Genomic DNA, 27073 nt, shown 5'->3' with positions numbered 1-27073 from the left:
AGCATGTTATAAAGTGTGTAATGCACTATTGAACTAGTTTTTCTCCTCAGCAAGACTTTTTTCAATATATCAACAAATTGAAAGTTCAAGAGACTTATAAAATTATTTCCATAGTTTTCTCAATCAAGTTATCTATGCCATTGTAAACCACTCCTCTCCCATGGAAGGTTATCTATGCCATTGTAAACCACTCCTCTCCCATGGAAGGTTTGTCAATGTTAACACTTCAAAGAAGGTTTGTCACTGTTAACACTTCAAAGAAGCTCAAATGTAAGAGATGTGAAATTGAGCAAGAAATCTATCTTGTTCCACCACTCTTTAACCAGATAATTTTTACACCATAGTTCCATACTCCAAATCTACTATTTCCAAACAACATAAAGTTGACTCACCACCATAAAACTAACGGTTTCTTAAACTCACAATGGGGCACAAGGTAATGAAGTTTAAGACATATCTTGTCTCAACAACTTTAAATATCCTATACTTGGAATATTTTTAAAATATTACTTGAGAAGAGTAGTGGTTGTGTTGTAGCAGCTACAACACCTCCAAAATTTCACCTAGTATATTTAAAATTTTGGGTCCCCTTTTTGTTTTAATGTTTGTACTTCAATCCTTGACATGGTTTCAAAACAAGCACTCCCTAGCCTACTAATTTGATTTCCTTAGGTTTGAATGGAACCTCTCACATTTTCTTATGGCCTAGTCTAGCTTATAGATGAAATGACATTTTTCACGACATTTTTTATGGTTAAGTTTAACCAAATTCCGGTAGAGATTTTTAAAAACTTGAGTTTCAATTGTTTAATATGTATAATTCGAGTCCCCCATGGAGTTTTTCAGGGCGCCGAATCCATTTATGCATCCAAAAATGCATTTTAAATAACAAAAAATCACATTTGTTCTTAAAATTATTTTGCCACTCAAAAAGTCTATTTTGTCTATAAGTTAGACTATGCATTTTCCTATTACCTGTTCATAGATCTACTTTGAATAGTTTCAAACTAATTGAAAGTGTTTGATGTAGGAAACATTGGTTATTGTACTTGCATATTACCTGGATGTTTCAAATTGTCATCAGAGAAGCACATCAAAGTAGAAATGCAATTGTGAACAAAGAAGACAAACAATTTCCCTATGAAATTGTTGAAGACATCTACTCCATGTTAGCCTCACTCTCTTAAAAATCAATAATAAATCCAATTATTAAATTAAATAAATAAAATCATGAGAATTAAACTAAGGATTCTAGTTTGGATGAGAGATTCTCTCCAACTAGCTCTACTAAATTAGTGCGTAAGTTGAGAAATTGTCTCAACCAAGTGAGTCTAAGATAGAGACACTATCTTAAAACCAATTTAAATGTATTATTAAATTATTTGAATAAAAGAGAATTACATGAGCATGAGAGACCAATGATGGCTCTCTACCTTTTCTGCCAATTTAATTTAACTTTTTTATGTTAATTCACTGTGCAAATAGTTATATGGTTTTTTTATGTTAATTCACTGTGCAAATAGTTATATGGTTTTGTGATTCTTCTTCATTTGGTATCAGAGCTTTTATGAGGGAACCTGTGTAAGGAGGGTACAGCAAAGCCTGTGTGCGGATTGCCCCTGGGAAGTCCGTCGAACGTGGAAGCCGGTTTAAGTCACTCATAAAATGTGAAGTCTGCGTAAAGGAATTGAAGTCCGCTTGGTGTGCGCCAAAATTCCTGAATTCTTTCATAATTTCTTGTGTTTTGATCCATGTCACCATGGGTTGCAGAAACTGTGTAATCGCAAGCTCGCATTTGATTTAGGTCTCCATTTGTCACGGCTTCGAAACTCCACCCTCATGCAAAACAAATTACATCTCAGCACCTCCGTCACTGCGAGTCTCCAATAACTCCCATCTATTTACAGCAACGTCGGTTCAGATTAACAATTCAAGCCTTGCAAAATGTCAGCCATGCTGAGACGAGGTGCCTTTGACTGTTAATGCAAAAATGAATGCAGAGTTTAAAACAGTTTTGGATCGGTCCAAATCTGGGGCGAAACGATGCTTGAATCTGCTATGTTTTTGCAAGACGTGTGCAGAAGAGATGCCTCTAGGTGCTCAATCAAATTCATTGAACACTGCCTCTTGGGAGGAGGCTTTTAGAAACCTCGTATGTTGGACTGTTGTGCGAAGCGCTGAGCTGACCTCATGCTGATTGGTGGATGCTGCAAAGTGCTGGATCAGTTTCCAGGGGACAATAGTTTGAAGAACGAACATTTTCTGGGAAAGTTGCAATAAGTTCATATTATTTTTTTAAAGCTCGAACTGCTCATATTATTGTTTAAAAGGGACTTGCCAAAAGGTATGCACCAAAACAAGAAATTTCAAACGCATTTTCCCATTATTCACTTATGGTGAATGTTTAAAGAAAAATTTCAATTCACTTTTTCGAAAGTGATTTAAACTTTTTCGAAAGTGATTTAAAAAATCAAGGAGAGATAAGTAGTGTTTGTATTTTTTTTTAAAGTAACTTATATTTTGAAGTGATGGAGAGATAAGGTGTAATAGTTTTAAACATAAGTTTTTTTGGAGGTGTAATAAGGTGTAGTATTTTTGTATGAGATTTTGGGAATGGAGTTTAATTTTTATGAAAGTAAAATTTATTTTTTTTATTACTGTGGAGATATAAGGTGAGGAGTGTTAAATGTAAATATTTTATTTTGAAGTTATAAGGTGCAATTTTTGTAAATTTGGAGCGATAAGTGAATTTGTTTAAGTGAAAAACATTATTGTAATCCAAAGTAATCTTTTACTTTGAGAGTGATTGATTCACTATAGGCAGTTTTTTGAAGACAATTTGACGCGAAGGAGTTCTCAATCTTTGCTTGAGACGTCTCACTGAAGACATTGTCATGATGATGTATCTTGAAGGTTAATAAAAACATATCTTTTGTGGTGATCGTGTCCTAGATCTGCCCGAAATTGAATAAGGGGATCATAGGTACACTCTGTGTTGTGAATGTGCTTGTATGATTTGAGTCGAATTTATAAAACACTCTCTTTATTATGTTTAAACAAGACACCTACATGCACATAAGAAAGTTTACATATACAAGTCATCGATCAAGCTCCTGAAATCAAAGCTCCCATAATCAGTTAAGTTCATAAGCACAAAGTGTCACATCATCGACTTGATAAAAGTAAGATTCTGCAACAACATTTCACAACAGCTAATTCATGCAATTAAGTTAAGGACGCTACAAAATCAAGCATTTCAAGCCAAGACGACATCAACATCATCAACACTTTTTGTATCACTTGCAAATACACATTTTTTAACAGAATTGTACGGGTGCATTCTCGGTTGAAACCAACACCCATGCTTTGAATTGATAGGGAATCAATTAAACCAGGTGAATACATTAAGTCCAGTAAGTCTTCAACTGAGTCATCAAGATTGAACTTTTCATTTGTATCTTGGGTGCATTTTCGATAGTATTCGACACCCTTCTTTTGATCAATCAACAGTGTGAGTTCAAGCAAGTGCAAATCTCACAACATCAAGCGAGCCTAAAACTGATTGAAGCAAGCATCAAGCAAGCGTGAAAGAAAGCAAGTGTGAGTTCAAACAATCAATTGTTAAAACAAGTTCAAGCGAGCGTGCAACAATCAACCAAACATCAAGAGAGCGAGTTCTGAAAATCCAACAAGTATTAAAAGCAAGAGAGCATGAGTTCCAGCAAGATCACATGGCGACAAGCATTCAGTTGTTAAAGATTCTTAACAATTTGATCCTCTCAACTGCTGAAGACATGGTACAAATCAGAAAATCAACTCTTGCTGATATTTCAAAGAATCTACAACAAGCATATGATACAATTGAGTTCCTTCAACTGGGGTTGCAACCTCAAAGAGATGAGTTGCAACAGAAGAGTGATGTTTCCAAGTCTTTCATTCGTACAGATGAAGATAAATATGTCAATTCCAAGTCACTGATCCAACCAACTTCAAGTGTCGAAGTGGTCCCTGATCTAGTTCAACTTTCTTCCAAACCAATCATCAAGCCATGGGAATACCTTCAAAGTAACAAAAAACGATGAGGATTAGGATATGACAAAGATGAAAACAACTTGCATATCCCCAATTATTCTAAACCGATCAAGTTCATCAGTGCGGGATTTCTTGATCAAATTCAATCAACAAGCCATGAGAAAGTTGCATACAAATAGACATGTGTACAAATTGAAGTTGCAGACAAACAGAAATGCACACAAAGTCAAGTTGCAAACAAACCGACATGTTCTCATTGTCAAAGAACCACTCATCTGGAAGATCAGTGTTTTGGTCTCTATCCTTGTCACCATTGTGGCAAGCAGAATCATTCATCAGAGAAATGCTGCAAACAAGACCAACCTGCCAGATTAAAGATCAATTATTCATGGATTGATCCATGGGAATGGTCATCCATAGCCAGAAGATTGTACAAGTTTTACAATCAGATTCACTCACACATATTGCAACCAACAGTCAAATGAAGATGGTACTCTCATGTAGTTGAACGGGGGAGTACACCAGTGAGACACTCCTACACCTACAAGGGGGGAGTTCAGATATAATTTGGAGAAGATTGCCTATCCTTCAGCTGACAAAGGGGGGAAATGTCAATGAAATTGACAATTGGTTGTCAGACTAAAAGTCTCGACAAATAGCGAAGCCACTAGTGGGCATCTTCATCAGCCAGTGGGCGATCATCATCAGCAAATACGCCAGTGGGCGTTCATCAAATTGTGTTAGTGGACACCGGATGTTGTTTTGAAGAAAAAGACAGTTGGATCCTTTTGAGGCTTGGCACATGATGGAGTTGTCAAGCAACATTCAAAGATGAATCAAACATGCAGCTGATTCATGTCCTCTTCAGATTTGAGTTTTTTTCAGCATTTAGCTTTGGCAGTTTTTCAGGCAAATGTTTTTTGAGGATCAACTTGAGAACTTGGAAGATGGTTCCTTGTTCATTTTGGATTTATCATTGAGGGGGGGAATGTTAGCCTCACTCTCTTAAAAATCAATAATAAATCCAATTATTAAATAAAATCATGAGAATTCCTCAAACTAGGGATTCTAGTTTGGATGAGAGATTCTCTCCAACTAGCTCTCCTAAATTAGTGTGTAAGTTGAAAAATTGTCTCAACCATGTGAGTCTAAGATAGGCATACTATCTTAAGACCACTTGCTCATGTATTTAAATGTATTATTAAATTATTTGAATAAGAGAGAATTACATGAGCATGAGAGACCACATGATGGCTCTCTGCCTTTTCCGTTAGTTTAATTTTTGTGTTTTAATTTGTTGTGCATATGGTTATATGGTTTTGTGACTCTTCTTCACTCCAAAAAAAGAAAGCAACAACATATAGAAATTGATGGATGATCTGGTACTGTTGCTACAGATTTTACATTGCAAGGGCCAAAGGTGGCTTCTGTATATTCTACATCTAGCAGCATTGGTATTTTAGGAGAAATTCCAAACTCTACAAAGATTCTTACAAAATATGTCAATGTTCAGGAGACCGATTTCAGAAGGATGGAAATGCCATCTGGCTTAGGAATGAGCAAAGGCCGAAGATAACACTTTCTGAACTGCAAAACCTTATTGATAAATTGAGAGAAGATTTTGCTAATGAACTTGAGGAAAGAGATAGAGTCATTCTTCATTACAAGAATCTTTGGATGGAATCTGAGGCGACATTGGATTCCATAAAGTGTGGAATGAAGCACATTAAAACATAGCTTGAGTCATTGAAGCAAAAGAACAGCCATAGTCACTGCCTCTGTTGTATATTCAGTACTCTCGCTTTCTTCAGCTGGTTGTAGGCAATGCAAATAGAGCAAGAGAAGTTTTGAATGAAGCATTGGAGCTTTTGCCTTTTTCAAAAACTCTTATTGAGGTAGCTATACATTTAGAATCAAGAAGTCTAGGTTCTAAACAAATTGAGTACTTAGATTCTGTTGTAAAAAGAAAAAAATGTTGAACCCAAAGCCTGATGGATCCTATGAATTAAGTGTTGCAGATCGAGAGGAGATATCAAGCATATTTTTAGAGTTTGTTGTCATCTTTGGAGATATTCATGCTATTAAGAAGGCAAAATTCTGCCATAGGAAGCTCTTTCAAGTTTCAACCTCATAAAATCTCTTATGAATCTAAAGAATGTTCCCAAGGTTGTATTTCATCAGATAAGACTAAAGTTTTCTAGACATACACAATTGCTCCTACTGTTGTATCTCCTACACAATTCGGTATGTCTGCTTATCCAAATTGACAAGCCTAGTGGGGTACGGGCTATGCTCAGTAGTCTCAATGTTGGCAGCAGCCACCACCTTAGCAGGATCCCCAAATGCAACCTCAACAATGGTTAAGCTATGGTCAACAGGGTGGCTATGCTCCCTATGTTGGTTATGGAAGTTATGGGCATCCTCAACAACCAGCGAACACAACACAACAACAAGGTTATGGAGGCTACGATCAAGGATACCTCCACAGGCCTTTGCATTAAAAGGGTTAATGATAGGATTCATTAGAAGGGCTAAGGATACAATTCATTAGAAGGGAATTCGATCTACTTTGAAAAAACATCAGATGCTATGGAGTGTTTTGCATCCAATTAGTGAATATGTCTCATGCAGAAGGCGAGAATATTCACGGTGATCAGTTTCCAAATAGTTTATCTTCTCATGATGTGCTTGAGTAGTATCTGATAGAAGCATATGAGACCAACATTGCACCTATGAAAATGGAAAAATTGATCGCATTAAATGAAATAACCAAGGATTTGAAATCATCGGTATCTGCAAAACGTGAATGGGGTGCAACATGGTAGTATTAGTTCTCAATTTTTTTTGTATGTGCTTTAAAAGAAAGACACCATGAATACATGAGTTTTCTAAGAATTGCGCAGGTTTTCTTAACAACTCTTATTCTTAGGTTGCTCTGGTGGCAATCAAAGATAGATATTGCCAAAGGACTTCAAGATCAGACTGAATGCTTATTTCATGGCTCACACCTTAAGTGATCTGCTCCTAATCTCTTCCTTCACATTGGATTTTTTATTATTGTTTACTTCATGGCACACCTTCTCATGATTGTTGTGGCCTTTCTTCTCATCATGCATACGACATTCCTCTTCATTGTTTCTTCTCAGGGTCTTGTACTAGCCATTGGTGTTGCATTTATGGATCTCAAGAAGACAACAACTCTGGCTTCTGTTACATTGATGGCATTTATGCTTGCTAGTGGTTTCTTTGTATAGAGAGTTCATGCGTTCATCAAATGGATCAGTCCCAGGGAACTCCACAAATCAAATGCCATAGTTTCTTTGTGATCGCCACCGTGGTCGAAATCAGGAAACCAATCATAGTATCTCACATATGAAGTTGTGCCTACTTCTCTTGGGCCACCATATAACAACATGATAGCCCCTATATTGCTTGGGCAATATACGAAGAAAGAGGCACAGTTGTCGTTGATCTTAAAAGATTGGAAGACCATACTAAAGATGGACCATTTGACAGTACCGCTTTAGCTAAGTGTAGAATGCTAAAAAGAGTGCATGATAGGACTGAGACTTTATATTACAAGGTTTTAATTGATAATATTGCAGAGCATGCGCAAAGAATATACACACCCACTGTTGGTGTGGTCTGTCAAAACTACAATGGTTTGTATAGACGACCGAGAGGAATGTATTTTACCAGTGTTGATAAGGGGGAAATGATGTCAATGGTCTATAACTAGCCTGCAGAACAGGTTGACATGATTGTGGTCACGGATAGGAGTAGAATACTGGGTCTTGGAGATCTTGGAGTACATGGTATTGATATTGCCATTGGAAAGTTACACTTGTATGTTTCTGCTACACGCATAAATCCTCGAAGGGTGCTTCCTGTGATGATTGATTGTGGAACAAATAATGAGAAGCTCCTTGGAGATCCTTTATATCTAGGATTTCCAATCTGTAGAATTGATGGAGAAGAATATGCGTCAGTGATTGATGAATTCATGGAAGCAATTTTTACATGATGGCCAAAAGTCATAGTGCAGTTTGAGGACTTCCAAAGCAAGTGGGCATTCAAATTTCTACAACGTTATCAAAATCAATACATAATGTCTAATGATGATGTTCCGGGGAACTGTAGGAGTTGTCATTGCAGGTCTCCTAGGTGCGATAAGAGCACAAGGCCGATCAATATCAGGCTTTGCAAAGCAAACGATTGTTGTTTCTGGTGCAGGGAGTGAGAAGAACAATTCCAATACTGATGAAGACAATGATTTTGATTCTGATGTTGATGAAGGCCATGATGAAGAGGATGATCAGTATTCTACTTGGAGAGAACAAGAGAAACATCATGGCACGAATAGGTTAGTCAAAACATCTAATTCTAGGGCAGTAGTGAGGGAAGCACTAAATAAATATAAAAGTTTATCAGAAGAGCACAAAGAAGGTATAATGGATGATACTTCAAAGTGGAAAATAGTGTCACCAATACAATGAAACAAAAGAAGTGCAAAGTAAGAAGAAGATTGGTCTTCCTTCTCAAGATCTTATGCTAGATATCCAAATATGGGAAGAAACATTTTCAGCACATGAAGATCTTTCTGAAGACTCCAAAGAATTGATTGTCAAAGCTAAACCAGAGGCTTCAAATATTGTTGTTTCTGGTGCAGGGAGTGAGGAGAACAATTCTGATACTGATGAAGACAATGACTCTGATTCTGATGCTGATGAAGAGGATGATTAGTCATCTTCTTGGAGAGAATAGGAGAAACACAATGGCATGAGTAGGATAGGCAGAACATCTAATTCTATGGCAGTATTGAGGGAAGCACTAAATAGATATGAAAGTTTATCAAAGGAGGATAAAGAAGGTATAATGGTTAAATGAATGATGCTTCAAAATGGAAAACAATGTCAACAATACTATGAAACAAAAGAAGTGCAAAGTACAAAGAAGATTGGTCTTCGTTCTCAAGATCTTGTGCTAGATACCCAAACAGGGGAAGAAACACTTTCAAAGCACGAATATCTTTCCGAAGACTCCAAAGAATTAATTATCAAAGCTAGACCAGAGGCTTCAAAGGTTGTCGTTTCTGGTGCAGGGAGTGAGGAGAACAGTTCCGATACTGATGAAGACAATGACTCTGATTCTGATGCTGATGAAGGCCATGATGAAGAGGATGAATTCTTCTGCTTGGAGAGAATAGGAGAAACACGATGACACGAATAGTTTAGGCAGAACATCTAATTCTATGGCAGTAGTGAGGGAAGCACTAAAAAGATATGAAAGTTTATCAAAGGAAGATAAACAAGGTACAATGGATGATGCTTCAAAATGGAGAATAGTGTCAACAATACTATGAAACAAAAGAAGTGCAAAGTACAAAGAAGATTGGTCTTCCTTCTCAAGATCTTGTGTTAGATACCCAAACAGGGGAAGAAACACTTTCAAAGCACGAATATATTTCTAAAGACTCCAAAGAATTGATTACCAAAGCTAGACCAGAGGCTTCAAAGGTTGTCGTTTCTGGTGCAGAGAGTGAGGAGAACTGTTCTGATACTGATGAAGACAATGACTTTGATTCTGATGCTGATGAAGGCCATGATGAAGAGGATGATAAATCTTCTGCTTGGAGAGAATAGGAGAAACACCATGGCACGAATAGGTTAAGCAGAACATCTAATTCTATGGCAGTATTGAGGAAAGCACTAAATAGATATGAAAGTTTATCAAAAGAAGATAAAGAAGGTACAATGTATGATGCTTCAAAATGGAAAACAATGTCAACTATACTATGAAACAAAAGAAGTGTGAAGTACAAAGAATATTAGTCTTCCTTCTCAAGGTCTTGTGCTAGATATCCAAACAGGGGGAAGAAACACTTTCAAAGCACGAAGATCTTTCTGAAGAATCCAAAGAATTGATTGTCAAAGCTAGGCCAAAGGCTTCAAAATTGTTGTTTTGGTGTAGGGAGTGAGTGAGGAGAACAGTTCTGAATGTAGTTTTAAAAAAGTTCTAAAAACTGGTTGGTCTGAACTCCAAACCAGTCAAACCGGCTGGTTCATTGGCAATCCCAACCGGACCGGGAAAAAAACTGGGTTTAGCGACCCAGGCCTTTGCCAAGTCCAAGATTCAAATTTTATTTTTTTTTCTTTTATAATGTTCATAAATGTGTTTTTTTTAATGATGTTTTTTTTAATGTTTTTAATTTTTTAAATGTTTTTTAATTTTTTTCTTTATAATTTAGTTTTAATGTTTTTTTTATTTTTTAATTATTTAAAATTGTTTTTTTTCTTGTTTTTTTGGATTAATTTTCTAATTATTATTATTATTTTAAATTATGCTTGTTTCAAAATTATTTTTGTATTTTTATTTATTTTTTATAGTTTTTTTTTAATTTTTTTTAATTTTTTGTTTTTTTGTCCTTTTTTTATATATAATTTTACATTTGTTATATATATATATATATATATATATATATATATATATATATATATATATATATTAATGTTATTGTTATTTTTTTTATTTTGCAAATTAAAATTTTCATTATAAAAAAGCATTGCAAAGAAAATTAAAAACAAATGTTTGGAAAACCCTTAAAAAACTAACATCTTAGGACGAAAAATAAGAAGAGAAATAAGACAACTTGAAAAATTGTTAAATAATCAACATTTAAAAAAAAAATTGTTCATACTAAGGACATGAGAAAATTTAAAGTGTCAAAAATTTCTTTAAAAAAATGTTAATTTTTTTTCAAAATCCGAATTAAAATTACCAACATTTAAAAAAAATATCCACATTTAATACATTAGAAAATTTAAAGTGTGAAAAATAAGCTTTCTAAAAAAAGAGGTTGATGTTGCATCAACACTTTTCAAAATCAGCATGAAAATCACTAACATTTTGAAAAAATTGCTCATACTTGATACTTAAAGTGTTAAAAATATTCTAAAAAAAAAGTGTATTCTGAATCAACACTTCTCAAAATCAGATGATTTTTTGCTACCTCAAAAAGATGGGTACTCGGTACAATTCCCATTTCAAAGTTTAAATTGTATATATATATATATATATATATATATATATATAACACCTCAAATCGAGTGTCAAGGAAAGCTATGCAAGCGTTGGCATATATATAACACCTCAAATCGAGTGTCAAGGAAAGCTATGCGAGCGTTGGCACCTAGCGCGTTAATTGCGTATGACATGTTCCCTCAATGTTAACTGAGGTGGCAAGGTGGTGCAAGTATGGATTTAATGTAGTGTTGGAGGTGGTTGTCTAAATTTTAGCATGCTAGAATTTTATTTACGTAGTGCTATGTATATGTGATGGCCTCCATGTTGAATCCATCATTCCTAAAAATCCCTTGCAACGTTTCCATTATTTATGTCTGAATTCATGATAGGTTGTGGCTATTTCTACTTTAGAACTTTGTGTTTCGGTGGCTCTTCCTATCTGCTTAGCTATTTCCTTTCTCAACATCTTTGATTTCTTCTTGGGAGAGGGTCTCTCTTTAGTGTTTCTAGTTTCTTTGGGGGAGCAAGGTTCTTCTGCGACTGTGGTGCTTCTTTCTCCTTCTTTTTGGCGAGTTCCCCCCTATCACGCCCCTATCCTAGCGGTATTCTTTCAACCTCTCATAGGCAGGTGTGACACCACCACCCGATTTCTTTTCACCAGTACTTTCAAGTGTGGACTACGCCTAACATCCAATACTTAGAATATTTTCACTTCACTAAGAATTCATCAATTATTATACACAGCGGAAACATTCATTTTAACTTCATTCACATATAGAGTATACAAGTACACTTAGTCTTTTCAAGGGAGGGGCAACTCCTTGATAAGAGCTTGCCCACAATATTATAACAATATTTTTTACAAGTTCATATACAATCAGCGTCTTCAAGGCAACCCCAAAATATCTTTGGCCAAAATAATGCCAAACTGCAATTTCGGAAATTCACTTGAACCACCGTTCAGCTCGGCCCCACTCGTTGTGCAACCCTGCCTGGGGCGGTCTGCCCTATCGTGCGGCCTTGCCCACCATTCAACATTTCACCGCGTTGCCTACCTGACCTCACCGTGCAGCTCCACCATTTCTTCATTCCAGGGGTCGTTTCGCTCGACATTACCGTTTACCTAGTCACGGGTCATGTTACCCGATGCCTATGCCCAACTCTCTGCCTGATTGCACTTCACTCGCCTATTGTTACTCCCGGCTCACGGTCGTGCGGCCTTGCCCAAACTCGAGTCACCCGCCCAGCTCGTCGCACTATCGTGTAGGCGCGCCCCAGCTCGTCCTCACTTGCCCTTCGACCGTCCACCAATCCACTAACTCGCCAACCGCTCACTCGCACGGTTCGCCTATCCACTCACCCAGTTTTCCCGCCCGTCAGCTCGCTAGACCAATCGTTCGCTCGTCAGCTCGCCTCCTCCCAGTTCACCTGACAGTAACCACCCGCGAGAATACCTGCCCTGCGGCTTGCCCGACCTGCATTCTGTGGTTCTTCCTTCGTCCTCGCCTTAGCACTTTGATCTCGCAATGCCTGCGCCTCGGCTCCTTCGTATGGCCTCCCACTTCGCACTTCCAAGTAAGACTTGTGTTTGCTTGTGCTTGAGTGTTGTTATCTACCATGTGTCCTCCTCTTACTTATACCATCCGCCATGGCTACAACGTGGGTCGGCCTGCCCAAGCCGACCTCCCAACTCAGCTTCCCATGCCCCCACTCAAGGCCGGCTCGCCCATCATGTCGCCCCACCGGGTCCACTTACCCGACTGCACTCCGTATAAGGTCGCCTCATGAGTTTGAGACTTAGCCAAATTTCTGTCTCTCTGTTGGCTTTTCGCACACTAACTCATCTGAACGTCGCAACTTTTATCACAACCAACTCACTTCTCACCAACTCGTCGCCAACCGACTCGTCGCATGCCATCTCGTTGCATTTAACCAAGGGTGCATTGCACATTGCACACACGACTCATGGGCATGACATACTCCCCCACTCTAAATGGTTGTCGTCCTTGACAACACCATCCCAGCAACCACCATCACCAAGACTGTAAATCCACACAAATGTGTGTATGGGTAATCCAGATGTGTCCACCTCTCAACCTGCCTCATGCCATAGATATGCCAAATTCTGCAAGAAATCATGTGCTGGTACCCCTCATGTTGGTGACTAGTTGGGTAGCTAATCCAACCGTACATCGCCTCCATAAGAACGCATGCCCCTACATCATCATGACTCATCACTGCACACTACCTGCCAATCTGTGTCCATCTCACCCTAGATGTCTGCTCAAAATGTTGGAGACTCACTACCATGAGCAACTAACAATGAGCCTCACCTCCATGATAGTCTAAGAATATGGGGAGGAAGTGGAGCCTAAAGGCTCTCCCTCTTCCTCACTTAGCAATTCAATCCATCTATCAGGATCCTCTACTTCTAATCTCTGCAATTATGCTTCACGATCCTCTATTTAAACATCCGGTCTAGCATCCTCATCCTTCTCCATTGTCTATTGTCTGCTTGAGAGATCCAAGATACTATCAGACAACGTCTGAATCACCTATGATTGTTCCATAAGATTTTTCTCCGCAGAAGACAACCTCTTATAGACCTCTTCATCTCGCTTGACATCCTCCATAATCATCGCTGTCAATTTACACTTGGCTTTTGTAGCCCCCATGGTTGGCACACCAATAGGTACATCCTCTCGCCCGTCGTAAATGTACAACTTCCTCATATGTGGAACTATCATAGCTTCAAATTGCTTCATAAATTCCATACCCAACACATCTTCGTAGTCATCTATCTGCACCACTGTGAAATCGACCTTCCCTATCCATTCACCTAGTGTCACATCGACCCTCTCAACCACACCAATCACAGAATCAGGAGGAGAGTTCACTGCCTTCATTTGCGCCTGAACAGGTACAAACTTCAGTCCAATCTTCCTCACAGTATCTTCACTCATGAAGTTGTGAGTTGCACCACTATCCACCATAGTGAGAACAACGCCATTCCCAATATTCATCTCAAAATACTCCAACTTGTTTCTCTCGGGATCTCTTCGTGAGATTGTTTTCGTAGCTACTGCAGCTCCTAGAATCTGCATAACCCCAACGAAAGTTTCCTCTTTCTTCTTCGCATTAGATTGTGCTATTGCAACCACTTTCGGTCTTGAAGGACAATTCTTCACCATATGTGGTTCTTCACATATCCAACACTTCAATGACTTCTTCGTCTTCGTCTTGTCAAATGATCTCGGAGGCTCTTCTTTTGTAGACTTCTCTTTCGGCTTGTAAGTTTTTTTCTTCTTCTCTTCAGTTACTTCATCATAATGTTCTACCAAGTGATCAACAGTTGCAAATGCTTCTTCAAGTGTTTTAATATTTTTCCTCTTCACCTCATTGTGTGCCCAAGGCTTCAATCCTATAATGAAATTGAATACCTTGTTCCTTTCCACCATGTCAGGAAGTTCCAAAACTGCACTTGAGAATTCCCGCTGATAAGCTTGTAGGCTCCTTGTTTGCTTTATATACTTTATCTTCATCCTTGCATCCCATGTTTCATCTTATGGACTAAAATGAGTTTGCAAATCCTTCTTCATATCACCCATGACGTGATCTCCGTAGCATTGCCATTGGCAATCTGGTCCATCTTCCTTCGCCACCACATCAGACATCCCTAAATGTTCCAAGTATTGCTCCATGTCCCATAGAAAGTTACCAAGATTTTTTTCACTCCTTGTCCCGTCATAAGAATCAGGTTCCTTGACTTTCACATGAGCCACTCCTCCACCAAAGTTCTACCCAATAGCCTTCTTCAAAACCGTTATCTCATTCCGAGCATCTCCAAGATCATTCTGCAACTTCAAGATTTCTGCCAAACCTTGGTCCCTTGCAGCTCCAATCTCTTTGACTTCCTTCTTTGTTTGTGTATACAACCATTCTGTATACTCGTATCGGACCTTGAGGTCTTCAAATTCTTCCTTCAACTTCGAGTAGCCATCCCGAAATTCAACATTCTTGGCCTTCACAGAAGTTACTTCAGAAGCCAGCTCCTCCATTCGATCCAACACTTTATCCATGAAAGTTGTCTCGGCATCCATGCTAGATTCGCTCGTCATGACTTGAGCTTCCTCTGCTCTGCCATTCACTTCCTTTGTAGTTTAGTATAGACCATAAATCGATCAAAAGCCTCCATCGCTACTTGTCTGAAGTGTAGAGATACACCTCTCTACTTCTATAATCTTGTTCAACTGAATCAGGCCTCTAATACCAACTGTCATGCCCCTATCCTGGCGGTAGTCTTTCAACCACTCATAGGCAGGTGTGGCACCACCACCCGATTTCTTTTCACCAATACTTTCAAGTGTGGACTACACCTAACATCCAATACTTAGAATATTTTCACTTCACTAAGCATTCATCAATTAGTATACATAGCGGAAACATTCATTTTAACTTCATTCACATATACAGGTATACAAGTACATTTAGTATTTTAAAGGGAGGGCAAATCCCTGATAAGAGCTTGCCCACAATATTATAACAATATTTTTTTACAAGTTCATATACAATCAACGTCTTCAAGGCAACCCCAAAATATCTTTGGCCAAAACAATGCCAAACAACAGTTTCGGAAATTCACCTGAACCACTGTTCAGCTCGACCCCACTCGTCATGCAACCCTGCCCAGGGTGGTTCGCCCTGCCGTGCGACCTTGCCCACCATTCAACACTTCACCGTGTCGCCTACCCAACCTCATCATGCAGCTCCACCATTTCTTCGTTCCACGGGTCGTGTTGCCCGACACTACCATTCACCCATTCGTTGGTTGTGTCACCTAGCACTACCGTTCACCCAGTCGCGGATTGTGTCACCTAGCGCCCGTGCCCAACTCTCCGCCTTGTCGCACTTCACCCATGCGTTGTTACTCTTGGCTCGCGGTCGTGCGGCCTTTCCCGAACTCGGGTCACCTGCCCAGCTCGTCGCACTGTCATGCGGGCGTGCCCTATCTCGTCCATGCTCGCCCTTCGATCGTCCACCAACTCACCGACCACCCCATTCGCCTATTCGCTCACCCAGTTCGCTCGCTCGTCAGCTCGCCACACCAACCACCCACCCATTAGCTCACCTTCGCACGGTTCACCCGACTGTAACTACCCGTGGGCAGACCCGCCCTATGGCTACCCAACCTGCGGCTTGCCCGACCCACATTCTGTAGTTCTTCCTCCATCCTCGCCTTGGCATTTTAGTCTCGCACCGCCTGCGCCTCGGCTCCTTTGTATGGCCTTCCATTTCGCACTTCCAAGTAAGACTTGTTTTTGCTTGTGCTTGAGTGTTGTTCTCCACCATGCGTCCTCCTCTTACTTATACCATCCGCCATGGCTACAGCATGGGTCTGCCTGCCCAGGCCAACCTCCCCTCGGCTGCCCATGGCCCCACTCAAGGTCGGCTCGCCCATCATGTCGCCCTGTCAGGTCCACTTACCCGATCGCACTCCGTACAAGGTCGCCTCCCACGAGTTTGACACTTAGCCAAATTTTTGTCTCTCCATTGGCTCATCGCACGCCAACTTGTCTAAACGTTGCAGCTTTTGTTGCAACCGACTTGCCACTCACCAACTCGTCGCACCCGCGGATCGCCCATTGACTCGTCACATGCCAGCGCGTCGCATTTAAGTGAGGGCGTGTCACCCCAACTCGTCACACATCGCACACACAACTCATGGGCATGACACCCCCTTTTCCTTCGTCAATAGTTCCCCATTTCTCTCTTGGTAATTTTCTTCTAGTGTTAGTGTGTTTTTTGTCATGGTTTGATGATGCACTCATATTCACAAGGGTGGCAGTACTGGTCGAGGGTTAGATGTTCTAGGGTTTGACTTTGTGTAGAAGCCTCAGCGTTAGGTTTTGTTGTGGAAACCCCTGACATGGTGTGTGAGGAGCTAAGGGAGCTCAAGGCGAAAGTGACGATTAATCAGAGTTGTACCTTAGACTCTGAGGTCTTAGTGGATATCATGGATTGGGTTCTTGACATGGGCCATACTCAAGGAAGACAAAATAAATTTCCTTTGAACACAGATCCCTACTAGAAAATCAAATTGCTACCAAGAAAAGTCATTATGGACACGTACGAGGCGAAGGAAGACATTCTTCAAATGCTAGACAAGGTCCTGTAGCAGAAGGAAACGAAGCTCCGTCTCAAGCACATTAAAATACCTCCGCACCCTAGTCCCAGTGGAGGAAACAAAGAGCAACCAACACCCATATAGGTGGATCACTTAGATTTTCCATAGTTTTCATGATTTCAACTTTTCAATCTCATAAGTTTTCCTCTTTAGCCTAGCCTATTCATTGACCCTTATTTAGATATGTTTAAGCTAGTTTTTTCTAGTTCTTCAAACTCTATGTCAATGCATGGATGTAAATCTATCACTTAAGTCTTGGTTTGTGATTGATTCCTTGTTGTTTTATCAGTGGTTTAGTTTCCCTAGTGGCAAGCCACTGACACGCAATGCTTGAAATTTTTATTAATATTTTTTTAAAATTAGAAATTCTATTAATTACAAAGATGAAGTATTATACAAGTTTTCCAATACTATCAGCCTACCATTGGGAAACCAAACCAATATTATTGGAATAATTTCTTTATCCAAAAAGTTTATAATGTGTTTATAATAACAAAAAAACTATGGAATTTTACACTCCAAAAATAATATGTGATAACTCAAAGAGAGAGTGATTGAGAGACCTATATATCATAAACAAAATAACTAAAAGTATAGTCATTAAACAAACTAATCTATAATGGAGGGGTTGAATAACCCAAAGTTGAAGCCTAGGAGTAGAACTTGGAGGTATGGTGGATACGACTCGATTAAGCAAAGGTAGGAAACTTGGAGTTGATGTCTTTAAGATGCAAATGATTTTCATCTAATTGTAGTAGGATTTTCTTAAATTGGATTTTTCACGATCCATCAACAATCTCCCAATAAGCATTTTTAGGTGTCAGTTAAAATCAACCATATTCTAGTAATTTATATCATGGGCCTTTGACTTCCCTATGTGAGGGACCAAATTGTCCAACTTTGCATCAATATCCCTGTCACGAATGGTATCCAGCTCAAGCTATTTCAGTATTCACTAACTCTGTTTCCTCTTGAATGTGTGGAGGAACATGCTCTTGGAAAGCATTGGCTACTTCACAAGCTTGAAGTTGAACGCGAGAGGTGGAAAAACTTGCTTGGGTTCCATGGGAACTAGCAAAGCTTGTCATTTTCTAACAACTTGAACAAAAATATATACCCCAAAACATGGAAACAAAAATAAAAATAGACTGAAACCACAATGGATGCACCACAAACAATGGACAAAAAATGCATAGAACTAGAGAAAAGAGGAATTGTGGAGTAGAATGCATCTAATTGCTCTAAGAATTTTGATGTTTGGAATCGATTTACAATAATATCACCAATACTTTATAAAAACTTAATCATGTAATTAACAACCACTTAGCCAGTCCGATGTAGACAAATGATAGCGGGAATTGATTTGGAGATCGATCTTATACTAAGATAGCCCGGTGGTGGATATAATAAGTATTGTTTCTATAAATTCCATAAACTCGACCTATGGTGAGCTATAAATCATGCTAAGATGTGGATCTTATGTGCAACAGTGAGGTTCCAACTATTCCACCATGAGCTTAATAAATAGGTTGTGCCTACGATGGTTTGCAAAAATGTCCAAGGTTATCAATCCCTTCTCTTGAAAGACTTTTTTAACAATCAATAATATATAATTAAACATAAAAAATTTACTATTTCTCAACAATAAAGTATATATATATTTTGATGGTTATTTTAAAATGTTTTTAACACAATATTGAAAAAAAAATATTTTAAATATTATATAACTTTATTTATTTTTATTTTAATAAAAATTTTATCATTTATAATATATATGAAACATAACATTAATTATTATATAATTATTAATTATTAATAAATTATAAAAAAATTTATGCATAGTTTTGAAATAATAATAAATATATCACAATAGAAATGATCTAAACTAGCTAGTTAGTTGTCAAAAAATGCCAAATATATCACAATAGAAATTATCTATAACCCATTAGCTATAAGAGTGAGTTAACCCAGATTTATTTTAAGGTGTTTTGTTTATTCTCATTTTATTTAATTTTTTTAATTTTGAAACACAACATTAATTATTATATAATTATTAATTAACCAAGATTTTTTTAAGGTGTTTTGTTCATTCTCATTTTATTTAATTTTTAAATTTTGAAATACAACATTAATTATTATATAATATTAATTATTTTGTCGATGCCTATATGCATAGTTTTGAAATAATGATAAATATATCACAATAGAAATGATCTAAACTAGCTAGTTAGTTTTGAAAAAATGCCAAATATATCACAATAGAAATGATCTACAACCCATTAGCTATTAGAGTGAGGTAACCAAGATTTATTTTAAGGTGTTTTGTCCATTTTCATTTTATTTAATTTTTAAATTTGGCTATGGTTCTGAAAGATTAGGAAAATCACTCTGAAAGAATAAGTTTTTACTCGCTTAACCACAAAGCCTGATCCTAAAAATGTCAAGAGAACTAAACTTGTGATCTCTCAATAGCCAAGGTGCTTTAACAATAAGGACTCAACCAACTGACTAGTAGTGATATTGTAAAAAGTTATGTAAGGCATTGTGTAATGTAATGTTATGTTGATTCAGTCAACATTAAAAAAATAATAATAATAATAATAGTTATATATAGATTTGAGTTAGTCCATGGTATTGCATAACCCATGGTATCTGTTATGATGAAGCCTATTTAAAGGTTTGAGGAAATCTATTATGGAATGCAAGAGTACTAACTTAGATCCATCTTAACTCTAAACTTGATCCTCTCAGACGCTTAGTAGATCTGGATCTAAGATGGATCTAGATTGATTTAAAAACCAACTTAGATCCATCTAACACCGGATCTATCATGTGCCGACAGGGATCAAGTGCAAACCTTTCCTCAAGTTCTACACACCAAAAAGAAGGTTTGCACCTTGAGAGATTTGATCCCTCTCGCAGCATGATAGATCCAGTGTTAGATGGATCTAAGTTGATTTTAACTTAGTCTCTCTTGTCACTCCTTGTATCTCTCCACCTCTGTCACTCTATGTCTTTGTTCTTCCCTCCATATAAATCTAGAGTTTATATATATATATATATATATATTAAATTTAATATTGTATTAATCTAAAATTATTAAATTTAATAATAATAATATTAATCTTTTAATACCAATATTAGTTTTAATGTTTTTTTTCATTGCATGATAACAAAATTTATAATAAAACTACATCAAATTACTATTTTCAAATATTACAATTTTGATGTGAAAATATTTATATCTTTACAGATTTTAATATATCCATAGAATACGGTTTTTCTTTTTAAAGATTCATTTTACAAATATTTTATTAAAAGAAGTATTAAAAGAAGTATTGAGTTTAGTGATTTAAGAAATGGTATTGGCTTTAATAAAGAGTAAAGATGTTTAAAATTTTACATAATTTGAAAATTTAATGTGGTATTTTTTTTGTTAAAGGTAAATTTATGATCCGTTCAAATTGACCAATATGATAAAGAAACTAAATTCATGTATATGATAAAGAAAGTATATGATAAAGAAAGTATATGATAAAGAAACAGGATGAAATAATTTATTATCCATTCAAATTATATAAATAATACATAGTTATATTTTAATAATTAATGTTAGCCCATTAATAAGATTAAACAATTATATATAATCTAAATATTCAAGTTATGTATAATTTGAAATAAGCTAATGTTTTGCTTAACATTAGCGAAAAATATTTTTATTATTTTTTAAGAATGTGACATACTTACACATCGCGGTCATACTAGGATGTAGAAGGCGCCTCTGTGCGCAAAAATAATATTGTATATGTTATTATTAAATTGATTGGGAAAAAAATTGAAATAAAAGTTAGATTTAAATATTTGAACTCTTTTATATATATATTAATATTTTTAAAAATATTATTATAATTATGTTTAAAATAAGAATGTATAATTATAAAAGGATTTTTGTTTTTGTTTTTAATTAAGTTCTTCTATTATATCATAAACACTGGTATATAGAGCTCATTACTTTGTCTTCTCACCCTCATGGCCTACCACGAGGGAAACAAGACCAACAATAATGGAGGTGACTTACTAGTTTCTTATCTATCAAAATACTCAAGTTTGTAGATTCATTTTGAGCTATCCTATGTTTAGACAATTATCTAGGAGCATTATCAAAATTGTTACATATCATCTGCCAAGTGCAGCTAGTCATCAACATATCTATGAAAGTAAAAGAAAATATCTTAAATCGAAGCATAAAACAAGAGACTTGGGCGAGCATCATTTATCAAAGGATGTTATTGGGGCTAGATCTTGTGCACTTGAGCCTACTAGAGTTTGATGTCTACAATGAATATGTCCCTCAATATGTGCTAGATGGGCATCAAGGTAAGCCAAGAAAGATCATTGGTGGCATTGGAATCTTTGGATTTCATTGAGATATGAAATTATCTCGTTGTAGTCCTCATGCTTTTCTTTGAGGACACAACACAAAAGCGTCTTCATTTTTTAGCGAAGAGTGATTGAGTTAAGTATTCACTTCGTCGTCTCCTAGTGTGACCAAGGTCAACGACCCAGCTAGCAACTTCGATTTGGATTTCATAGTCTGAATAGGCCTGATAATAATTCGTGGTCAAAGCTTCCAATTTTTGAATTTCCACTTGAATTTTTGGGTGGGTCTGAATGGGAAATTATTGTAGCAGATTGAGCTTGAGCTTGGGCTCGAGGTCTACTCGAAGAGCCTCAACCCTTAGACCCCCAACGAGAATGCATCCTTTGCCTTGGCGTGGCATCCAAGTATAAACAAGAACCCAAGCTGATAAACGCCAATGTGTAGTGAGGACCTATAAGCCAAGAGAAATTTAACCAAAACAAGGTTATGTGGAGAATGGGAATCAACACCCAAGCTAACTAGGAAGAGTGGTGGTAAATCAACATAAAAGGGAGCAATATATGGGGAGGATTTAGGCATGGGAAGAAGCCTATGCAAGCCAAAATTCACTAGGAAGGATGAAATCCATAGGGTCACCCTGCTTAAAAAATACACAAGTCCACCATGCAACAAGAACCAAACTATAATAATTGTAGGAGTTGGTCATAGAAGAGTTTACCAATTTACTAGCAACCCTTTGGGCTTTGTTTGTCTGCGACTGTAACTCTCCCCACCATTGAGTGGCTCGCTTTCTCGACATGTCCTCGCCTGTAACTGCTCCAATGACACAGGTTCCAATCTTTTCCAAAGAGTGAATGCTAAAGGGTCTAGACTAGGGTGGTTGGGCCTTCACTCACTAATTTACCAAAAAAAATAGGCACAACAATGAAGATATCCTACATGTAGCTGGAAATGGACACGAGTATAACAAAAGGCTCAGATTGACAATGGATAGAGTGATAAAGTGTCGAGGATGTGAAGAGTATGCCATCTTATATTCTTAGAGATCAAGGCTTGTACCATGTGTGAGTGCATGATGGGAAATGACCATGTCATACCCCTTTTTAATGCTAGGAGAAGCAACGAAACGGCGAGATAGCTTTCCACCCATCGCACTAACTCATTTTTCCACACTCCCATCAAAATAAAAGGATTGAAATTATTAACTTAGTTTTTCATTATTTCTAATTTAAAAACCAAAATGAACATTTTAAAAATAAAACATTTTTTAATGAGCTTTCTTAGAAGAGGCCACATTGCAGTAGATTTAAAATACCTTAACATAAAATAATGTAATAGAGGATGAAAATAAGTTTTATTACCTACACTATAATCTATTAGTTTTAATTTTTAAAGGTTCTATAATAACATTAAACTTCCTTTTCAAGTAATTTTATCATAGAAATAATTTGATAAATACAATTAATTAAGTATAGTTTATAGATTTAATGAATCAAAAAAAATTATTAATAAAATATTTAGGTTTACAATCAAGTTAAATTTTAGAAGTTCTTTAATATAGAAATAATTTGATAAATAAAATTAATTAAATAAAATTTATATATTTATAAAAGTTCTAAATAACATTAAATTTCCTTTTCAAGTAATTTTAACATAGAAATAATTTGATAAATAAAATTAATTAAGTATAGTTTATATATTTAATGAATCAAAAGTAATTATCGATAAAATATTTAAGTTTACAATCAAGTCAATTTTTAAAAGTTCTATAATAACATTAAAAAAAATTCCAAATAATTTTAATATAGAAATAATTTGATAAATAAAATTAATTAAATATAATTTATATATTTAATAAATTAATTAGTGATAAAATATTTAGATTTACAATCAAAATCACATGGTTAAAATATTCACAATATATACTAAATTCATAAATATAATAAATTTAAATAAACATTATATAAGCATTTTTTTATCAAATTAAAATGAAACAAAGATATTCATAAATATTTATAATTTTTATTTAAATTAATTATTAATGATTTTAACTTATTATATACACCAAATTTATAAATATAATAAATTTAAAGAAATATTATATAAACAATTTTTTATCAAATTAAATTAGAGCAAAAATATTCATAAATTTTTATAAATTTTATTTAAATTAATTATTAATGCTTTTGAACCTTATTACATTCACAAAGGTTAGGTTATGTACCTGTCTTTAGATCACACTCATTAAAGATGGTTAAAGAGTAAAGATGTTTGATTCCAATTCTTTTCTTTTCTTTCTTTTTGGCTAATTCAAATATTTATTTAATTAAAATAGAGTTAAAAATAATAATTTTTATTTTCACATATAATTTAAATTTCATAATTAAAATAGATAATATTAATTTAAAAAAACAAAACTTATCAATACATTTGAGAAATTTAAATTTCTATTTTATTTTATTTTATATTATATTTGATAAATTACACCCCTTAACATCCATATTTCCCTCTAAAATTTAGTAAAACCACAATTTACTAAAATATAGAAATCCATATTTCTCTCTAAAATTTATTAAAAATGCAGTTTACTAAAAATATATAAGATTTCTATTTTATTTCATGTTTATTTAGCTAATATACACTCCTTAACCTCCCTACTTTCCAGTGAATTTTTATAGGGAATGGAAAATAAAAATCTCTCTCCATGATATACATATTTCAAACATTAACTCTAAATGTTCACATTTTATTACTGTATAAAAATATGGAGATTTCTATGTGTAATGTTGAACATGCTTTATATTGACATACATTTCATGTATTGAATTCCAGATATCAAACTAGTGGTATAAACCTAAAAAAAAAAAAAAACTTTACAATTTTAAAATATTGTGAAGATGGATTTATATGGGGGAGTGGGAGAAAAGTGAATAAAAGGTTACATATTTACCTAAAAGGTTACATTGTGTTTTTTCTTTATTTTTTATCACATTTACAAAATAATTAAATTTATTTATTTATAAATTTATTTAAATAAACATTACAAAAATTATATAAATAGTTATTTTATCAAAACACTTCACTCTCTTATGCCTTAATATTTTATTAAGGCTTAATATAATAACTTTACATATTACCAAATATATTGCAGAAATAATTATTAAAAAAAATACATATATATTTATTATTTTATCAAAACACTTTATTCTCTTACAACTTAATATTTTACTTTAACAATATTTTAGCATATTAACCAATATATTAAATTTTTATTTTAATATAATTTTTTATAATAAAAATAAATTAAATCAATATTTTTCAATATTACACAATTATATATATATATATATATATATATATATATACTCAATATGAAAATATATTGATATCTTAAAATTTTCTTTCAAACAGTAAGAGTCTTGAACAAAACAATCTTGATCATTCATCTTGTCTCATCATTAATTAAAGACACCATTGTCAAACCATGTTGATATGTCCACGCGTCAGCGGCTTCTTGCGTGGACTCGTTATACACATCGGACAGGTTATTCATGTAATCTTACAAAATTATATGAATAAGTACCACACCTGCTAGTGAACACGAATAGGAATCTACCATATATTCCATTCACGGAAGATAAAAATTGCAAACTTATATTAACCTACCAAATTGAAAAGAGCAATGTGTGGAAATAGAATCCACAACCACATGGATAGAAATCATGATTTTTTTTCCCTACAAGAACAGGTACAAGGTGGTTTTCATTTTCAATCTCTCCCCCCAAGAGATTTGGACTTATGATGCGGTGACTAAATCTTTAAATCTCGATTTACACTTTATGAGTTAATTATAAATCATGACTTTAGCATGTTGAGGTGTGAAGGTTGAATTGAGATATGTTTCACATCTTTATTTACACTTTATGAGTTAATTATAAATCATGACTTTAGCATGTTGAGGTGTGAAGGTTGAATTGAGATATGTTTCACATCTTTATGATTTTTTTTAATAAATAGTTTTTTTTTTAATCTTTATATTTCATATGAGAAATATATATGATTTTTATTTTTAAGAGATTTTAGATAATAAGAGATAAGAATGGAATCCATAACCATAATTATGTATCATAAAATTTGTGTGGGAAGAATAATAATATTTCATTAACCAACCTAAATACATCTCAACAATTTATATAAATGATTTTAATAAAAAGCTAAACAGATTAAAGATAATGTGGAAAGAGTCAAACAAGGATAACATAAAGCTCAAAGCTTACAAATAGTTATTAAGCAAGAAAAATGTCGATTTCATGGTTTCAAGGAGGGAAGATCTAATCTTCCTTGGGAAAAATAATCCCAAATTATTTTGGAAGGAGCTCCAACCGAGAAAGATACAATTGGAAATAGTATTAAAACTTCTAAATAGTTTGACTATGCAAGACAACTCTATGAGCAGGATCTCAAGGTTGACCCTCCCCCCTTGGTCAACACTCATACTGAACTCTTCATGGTGCAAGAGGTAGAGATGGGTATCAAGAAGTTGGGTGTTGGAAAAGCAAAAGACTTAGATGAACTCCAAGCAGAATATCTAAACTGGGGCTCAAAAATTCTTGCACCTCACATTACAAAAATTTTGAACATCATCATACAACAAGGGCTCCCCGCAGATTAGACAACTAGTCTGGCAATACCTCTTTTCAAGAGTGGTGACATCAATAATCCCTCCAATTATAGGACCATCATGATAAACCCTTTGTTTGCAAAGCTATTTGGAAGCATGCTAGAAAATAAAATTAGCAAGTGGACCGAAGAAGGAGATAAGCGTGTTAAGCTCCTTTAAGTTTTTCCAAACTGCTGCCTACAATTACGGAAGTAAATTGCAGTCCTTTCCTTAATTTCTAGAAACCAACTACAGTAATTTCCTTAAATTATGGAAATCAACTGCAGTCAATTAATTTCTTGTTGGGAGCTTCTAAAGTGGTCCATTACTCCCTCTAGAGTTCTCTACCATGATCTGTGGAACACTTGACACATAGCCAACAGAAGCTTGATGAAGTTTGGCTATATATATTTCTGTTTGGTCCCCAAGCTTGCATCTCAATCTCCTTCAGTTTTACACCATCAAGTTGAGAGAGCAGAGCTTGGAAGTGCCTTCAGATTTTCTTATCTGCCTGCTTTGGCGTATTCCTCTTAGGCGTGATTTCTAACACTGTTCTTGGCTGAAAAAGTGGATATGTTTTTTCATTCTCACGAGTGAACAATGATTGCCAGCAAATCAAATGCCAGTGGGCCAACTGTGGGTGTTTCCCTTCATTGTCAGCAGTCGTGGTTGTTTGAAGAACGTTTGGTGTATTTTACAATTGGTTTAGCAGCAACAAATTCCCCTCTCGCTATTTCTATTTTGAGCGCACGGAGAAACTGTTCCCAACAGGCTTTGTTCTGTGTAAAGGATA

General features: G+C 35.5%; 1 pseudogene; it reads left to right on the top strand.

Moving 5' to 3' along the window:
* The first annotated feature begins 1990 nt into the window (after nt 1-1990).
* Nucleotides 1991-6583, top strand: LOC149167166 (pre-mRNA-processing factor 39-1-like; annotated as a pseudogene).
* The last annotated feature ends 20490 nt before the right edge of the window (nt 6584-27073 follow it).

The sequence above is a fragment of the Pinus tabuliformis genome, chromosome 5_1 (assembly GCF_031772625.1).
Source record: "Pinus tabuliformis cultivar Carrire ecotype Pingquan chromosome 5_1, CPIR1, whole genome shotgun sequence".
In the NCBI taxonomy this organism is placed as follows: domain Eukaryota; kingdom Viridiplantae; phylum Streptophyta; class Pinopsida; order Pinales; family Pinaceae; genus Pinus; species Pinus tabuliformis.
This window is presented reverse-complemented; position numbering and strand designations above follow the sequence as displayed.